This window comes from Gavialis gangeticus, unplaced genomic scaffold (genome assembly GCF_001723915.1).
Source record: "Gavialis gangeticus isolate Ggan-Ray unplaced genomic scaffold, GavGan_comp1, whole genome shotgun sequence".
NCBI lineage: Eukaryota > Metazoa > Chordata > Crocodylia > Gavialidae > Gavialis > Gavialis gangeticus.
Genome location: NW_017729000.1, coordinates 9,773,825 through 9,781,218, shown reverse-complemented (window position 1 = coordinate 9,781,218; position 7,394 = coordinate 9,773,825).

Genomic DNA, 7,394 nt, shown 5'->3' with positions numbered 1-7,394 from the left:
CCCTGTTCCCCCGAGCACGACCAGGAGTGACTAGAAATACCAGTCACAAGCTGGCAGAGGGGAGATTCAGATTAGACATCAGGAGGTGCTACTTCACTGTCAGGGCGGCTAGGGTCTGGAACCAACTTCCAAGCGAAGTGGTACTGGCTCCTACCCTGGGGGTCTTTAAGACAAGGCTAGACAATCACCTTCCTGGGGTCGTTTGACCCCCCCAGTACTTTTTCCTGCCATGGCAGGGGGTCAGACTTGATGATCTGCTCAGGTCCCTTTCGACCCTACTAACTATGAAACTATGAAACTATGATGTTGGGTTACGAGTGCTGCCTTCAGCGTAGGGTGGTTGCTACAACTATGCGCACAGATGTGGGGTGGTCAGTGATGCACACATACAGAGCTGTGCAACATAGAAATAGACAAGTATATGGCTTTTTAGTCTAGCCACAAAGTGTACCATAGCAGAGGCTTGGGACTTGCATGTTACTCAGAAAATTCCCAAGGTATACTTCCCAAGGTATTGCATGATAAAATGGCTCCAAAAAACCAATATTTTAAAAACAAAACCAACACCCCCCCACACACACACACGTGTCTGTCCATGTGCAAAGAGTTCTTCCAAGTCTCAGGTGTGTGCATAAGGCTTAGAAAGTAATTTTAGGGATTTTAGGCTTTTTGTTCTCAGTTGTCTTCTACCCTCCCAGGGCTGGGAGGCATGGGAGAGTAAAGGGAGTCATTAATTACTGATGTTCCAATATTAGCAGATTAACATTTAATTATCCAAGAGTACTGCCATAAACTCCCTTTCCAAAACCCCTTTTCAGTCTAATAAAAATAAACAATCCATATTATCCATCATGTTCATGGATAATATGGGTAAGACTGAGTCCTTTATCACTGTCTTATTATTCTCTCCCTTTCTTTTTGGTTGGAGCCAAGGCATCCTTGTGCTATAATTGGAATGACAAGAAATTCTTGGCTTGCTCATTGTTAGCAAACAAGGACATTCTATCTTTAGCCCTCCGGGCTTTGGTAGTGAACATATCAGATGTTTGGATACCTAAGATATAAAACTGAAGAGAAATGTATTCCTTCTCAGCAAGATCATTTTACTGATAGCAGAAGCAGTAAACTTATTGGACCATTCAGGACAAGTAGGTAGGTAGGGTAGAGTTTATATCTCCTAGAATTGTCAAAATCACTCTAAGACTGGCACAGAGACTCAGACCTAGGCCATGAGATGAAGGCTCCAATCCTGGACAGACTAGTAATTCAACTCGTTGGTTCAACACTGACCAAATAGTATTTTGACATGATAGTTACTCAGCCAGCTGGACTGGTGCTTAAAGAGCTGCTCAGACTGCAAAGACTGTATCCATCCCCCTCCTTCCTTTGTGTGTGTATTTTTTTGCTCAATATAGTTGTGACTATTGCACCATGAGTTGTCCCTTAGTTTAGTAAAGCACTGGAACAGGTTACCCAGAGAGGTTATGGACTCTCTATCCTTAGGGTTTTTTTAAAGACACAACTAGACAAAGCCTTGACTGGGGTGATCTAGTTGGGGCTGGTCCTGCTTTGAGGGATCTCCTGAGGTTCCTTCCAACCCTCATGTTATATGATTCTATGATTGTTAGAGACATTGACTGGAGGAGCCATTGGCATTTCCCTATAAGTGAAACAGCATCTGGAGTAAGTGTCACAAAGACACTTTCATGGACCCAGAGGCACAGATTTCCAGCTTCAGCTTCCTCTGTGCAAAAATAAAGTTTATTTCCTATATATGGGGACTTTTTACCAGCTTTAACTTTCCTGAGCCCGAAAGCTTGCAGCAAAATATACTTATTTTTTTTGCAATTTCTCAGTTGGTCAAATAAAATGTATCATCTCTGAACCAAGAGTTCTAGATTTTTGCATTCCTCTGGAGTAAGCTGGCATTCTTGTGCCTCTAACAAATGCAGCATATATTGTATATGATCAGCCTCTCCACAGCTGCAGGATTTGGGTTTATTGGAAACCCAGGCCATGCCTTCTCAGATTTGGCTGTTCCTTGGATTCCCTGCATTTATATTTATATGTATCTCCTTCTCTGCCGTAGAGAAGTGGATCACCCCCTACAAAGAAATAATTTCTCTCTCTATCCATTCCACCCCAGCAGCAGCAGCAGCATCTCTGTGGGAGATGTTATTTACATGAATCTCATGAATATTTACGGTAATATTTATAGCTCTGTTCAGCAGGAGTTGTGATCAAGCCAATCGTATATCTGGGGATTTCAGGCTTCAGCATACTACTTGTAACAAGAAGCATTTACATATATAGGAAGACTGAAGGTAGCTTCAGATCTGAATTTTCCTGACATCTAGGGGTATTTTATTAGTTGTTTCATATCCATTTCCATTGGCAGTGAACAGACCAAGGGGAAGCAACCAAAGAAGAAATTAGATAGGCAGCAGTGGGAGAAGGAATTTTAATCCACGGCTGAGTGAAGGAAATGAAACCAGAGAAATGTCTCTGAAATTAAATTGTACCCCCTGACAGGTTCATTGTCTATAGCCCCTCGCACCTGGGACGTTATTCTCATTAGGGCCTTAGGGTTCTACCAGAAGCAGCAAAGTCAAGGGGAAGTGGTGAAGTGGTAGAGGGGGCTGTGGCAGACTGCAGTTGGGCCTGGGTTAGCTTCCAGTCTCAGGTCAGCACTTCTCCCTGATGATGTATATCTTTCCTGCCATGCCTTCATAGATTTTTTTTGGAGACTGGGGAAAAATGTGTCCTGGGAGGACTTTCCTCTGGGGGATCTTCTCCTTGGTTCTGTGCTCTATAGTCCATCAATTCTCCACTGACCACAGAAAGTATTTTGTCCAGGGCTTCTCCACCCCTACACCCTGGTCCATAGCTCACCCAGATGATGTCACCAGTCATGGTTGTCTAATGGTGAGGATGGATCGGTCTGTCTCCCTGTATGCACTTAATGGGCTGCACTCAGAAACGGTCGATAGTCCTGCTGAATTTGTGGCATGCATAAGGAAAAGCAATGTGAACTAAAAGTAAAAGAAACAGTCCGGGGTGTTCCCAATCATTTTCTTTGCACAGTGCTACTGCTATGGGGCTCTCTTCCCTCAGAAGGCCACCAGTCATTTGCCTTTTTGCTCAGCCTATTTGGACTTCACCATTGCCTCTGTTCACCCCCAGTCCTAGGGTTAATTGTGCACTTCTCCCACATATGCAGGCTATTTGCTAATTGTGAGCCAACTTCTCATCAGACACTCTAAAATGTCTAGGAAGGAACTGACTCACGGAGTACTTTATCATGGAACTGGAAATTCACTGAGATAACATTTAGAGTAGGCCAGATATAAGAGTCATCCCTTCAAAGGGCTTCTTCTGCCATAACAAAAAACTCATTATTAATCTGGGAAATAAATAGCTGCCATCCAACTCTTCACAAAATGTGGAAAGGCCTGGGAGGTGCACAACATCTGCAGCCTGGATCATGAACTGAAATAGCTTTGAGATAAAGAACATAGGAATCTTTTCATTGTTCCTGACCTTTTAAAGTAATTCCAGGAGAGTGAGCTTTCAAATTTTTTGCTGCTCAGTAATGGCCTGGAAATGGACTGTGTTGCTTCATATGCAGCACACAGTTTGTTTGCACTGTTTCATTTTATGTGACCATAATGGGAGGGAAAGAGGGAGGAAGGAAGGAAGGAATGAACTAACTAGAACTAACTAGAATTAGCAATTTAAGTGACAGAGGAATTTCAGCCTGGGGAGACTGTGCTGTAGTTGTACTACCTGGTGTCTCTAATACTGTTATTTATTATTTCTGTCTAGCTAGAAGCCCCAAACAGTGATCTGGAATCCAATGTCATTAGCACCATACAAATACAAAGGACCCTGCCCACTTAGGAGAACTCACGATCCAGGAGTAAGCTGTTCTTCAGCACTATCCACAGGTACCATTGAAGAAGATGATCGCCTTCTTTAAGACCTACTGATGAACAGTGCTGTATAAAAGGTAGGCATCATTCACTGTCAAAGACACTGGACGATGTGGCCAAATGTGATATGAAAAGCAATGCTTGTGTATTATCACCACCTCCAGCAGTACACAGATGGTTGGCAAGAGGCTACAAGTCCTGAAATAAGTCCTTTCCTTGCTAACCTCAGTGAATGTGCATGTAATTGGCCAGAATATCATGAATCCAATCTCTGTTGCCTCTTATACAGTTTAGAATAGGTTTTTATAAAGTAGTTCAATCAATCTGTCTAGACAGTAATTTGTTGTACCTGAAGTTTTATACCTTGAGTTTGAGAATAGGCCTTATAATAGACAATCAGAAAATGAATGGTAGGAGCTAGATTTTGCATGGCCTTGCATTGGAAAGTGGAGTAGGAAGAAGGGGAGCCTTTCCTCATTGTTCATTTTTCCTGCTTTAGGCTTAATCTAGATCAACACATGGTGGCCTTACTCTGAACGATATTAGCCGCCAAACCTTCCAAGGTATCACCTGGCTGGACTCATTTGAGTCCAGTCTTTTCTCCTGCCCAGGCAGGGGGTCGGACTTGAAGATCTACAAGGTCCCTTCCGACCCTACTTCTATGATTCTATGAAAAAATCACAGCTCTGCTATTTTCTGCATTGAGCAGCTAGAGGGTCTCCCCCATCTGTTGGAAAGGTATCAGTGCTGACCTTAACCCCCAAGATAAATCTAGCTCAGTGCGTCCAAATCCCTCTTGCTGTTCCTTCTGCAGCCTCCCCACCCTAACATGAGTTGAAGCTAGCACCTCCTGCTTCATTAAGTTCTAGTAAGTCTGTCATTAAAAACTTATTGAAGGGAGATTAAGGCATACTAAGTCAGTTTTCAAAGGTATGTAGATACCTAAAGATGCAAAGAGATGTTTATTGGGCTTGAGTATCAAAATTGATGGTCCTAATGAACTCTGAGGTCTTTTGAAAATCACATTATGTTTCTGCATGCATCTTTAGGTACTTAAATGCATTTGAACGTTTGGCCCATACTACAGTCTAAGTCACCCTTATGACAGTGATTTGATTCTCTTCTTCTCATACTGCAACCCCTCTTTACTTCACAAAGCACATATGCAGCATTTCCTGGTTCATTAGTCTCCCCAAACTCTATCCGAGTACTGAGCCTGTGAGTGTTAATGCATTTAGCACTCTCTCACACTGTGCATTGCCTTTGCAGGGAGACTGACAAACTACCCACTTGCATGGTTTTTATAATGTTCCAAGACTGCTTCAAACCAATGACTTGAATTCACATTTTGCTTCTTTAGAGTGATATTTTTTAAGCTGGCATGGATCCCTGAGCATGAAGAATGAGTGATTTGAAAGTTACTAAGAGAAAATACTAAGATGAGTAATTTAAAAGATAGCAAGAAAAAATGTCTGCAGTTTCTTTGCACTGAAGATTAGCCTCCAGCTACACTGCGCACTTATTCATCCATTTATCTTCATAACTGGGAGATTTGGTTATAATGACAGGAGTCTAAAGCGTAGTTATATTGGAAGCAAAGATCAGGTGGAGATCAAAATTTCATGGGAGAAGCTCCACTTGCACTCCACTGTAAATCCACATTTACACAATGGAATTGAGATCAGAACTTGGACAAGTGTGTCTGTGGTAAGGAAGAAACTCAGATTGCAATGTTGGTTGTGCAGTTATATACGCTGCTGGGCACAAATATCCAAGGATTGTATTGAACTGTTCGTCTTTGGAGCACATACATGAAACAGGTTGTAATCCCTTGTGCTCACATGTTAAAAAGAATAATAAGAAATTGAGGAATATGCAGAAAAAAAGCCTCCAAATTAGTTGGTGGCAGGAGAAAAGGCCCAACAATGAGACATTTCAAGATCTCAACCTCCTATAGCTTATCAAAGAGAAGATTGAGAGGCGACTTGATCATAGGTCATTAGTTCTTCTCCAGATTAAAAACGGTGGCTGCTAAAGGGCTCTCATTTAGTGGGAAAGAAAGCAACAACCCAAAATTAATGCCAGAAAAGCTCATATTATAAACCACTGCTTGAGGTCACCAAATCAAAACTGGGTGCATTAGACAAAACTCGAATTTGGTTTCAGCCTAACATGAGTTACTGGACTCATACCTGGGTAAGCTTGTGAAATGCAATGGCCTGTGGTACCCAGGAAATTAAACTATGTGATCAGGTCATTTCTTCTGGCCTGAATCAACTAAAGGAGTCTCCTTGGAGCCTGTAGCACCTCATTACACACCTTAGCCAGGCTATTCTCAATCTAGCCCTCAGCATCCAGACAGCCTAACAAATTCCCCCCATACAGTTACACTTATTAAGATGTATCATCATAACAATATATTCCTGGTTCTTAAACACGGCGCCCAATGAACTTTACTTTAATAGGATGCCAGGGGACTTCTGGAACTAAAGGTTAAATTATGTAACGCACTGATTTAGCAAGTCAACATCTAAAAAGTGCTTTTAAATGAATGATATGCACACTTTTTCTCAGCTGAGTATAGGCTATGGCGAGCATAACAAGCATACACTTGATGTATTATCCATTTATTTAGTTCAGTAGCCATTTGCTAATATAAAAATGTTTTCCAGTATTATTTCATTTTTATAAGCTTTTTCAGTTAGTGAAGTAAATAAAGCAATAGAATGCCTTCCAGCCTGTTGTGTCTATCATATAACATATAACTACTATTCCTATCACAAATTCAGCCTACATATTTCTCACTTTCTTCATAGTTCACTCTAATTACTTCCTTCTAAAGGCATAACACAGTATGTTAAAAACTGTGGGGGGTGGTCTTTCCTTTATTATATTTTTTAGGTTTTTTCAGGATACAAATGCAAAATGAACAAATAAAAAAACCCTTCCATCTTCACTTCAAGTTGTATAAGCAGACAACAAAGCTAGAAGAAACCCTTTAAACAAAACAGAAAAATAACGATGATCTTTTTTTAATGATTTTATTATAATCCCTGGAGGTATGTTAGTTCAAAATACAGACAAGGATCATATAGCCCCCTGACCCAAAAATTGTCTTATCTTAATTTGTATATATTATAATTAGGGTAGTCTCAATTTATGTGTATTATAATTAGGATATTTGGGAAGGTTGTCATCATAGCAGCTACTTTATTGGAAAAACCTGCTTTAACAAACCTACCATTTTTCATGAACTCATGAATTTCAATGGGAATACTCACAGAAAGCCATTCTGAAATATTTTTTCAGCTAATTTAACTTTTTGACAATTTTATATTTAGATGGAGTAAGTCAAAAAGGACAGTAGGAAAAAGAAGTCCAGTAAGCAGGCTGATTTACATAGTTGCATAAAAGAAATGGTTTGTGTGTTTTTGGGTGGGTGTGCGCACACATTCATTATGG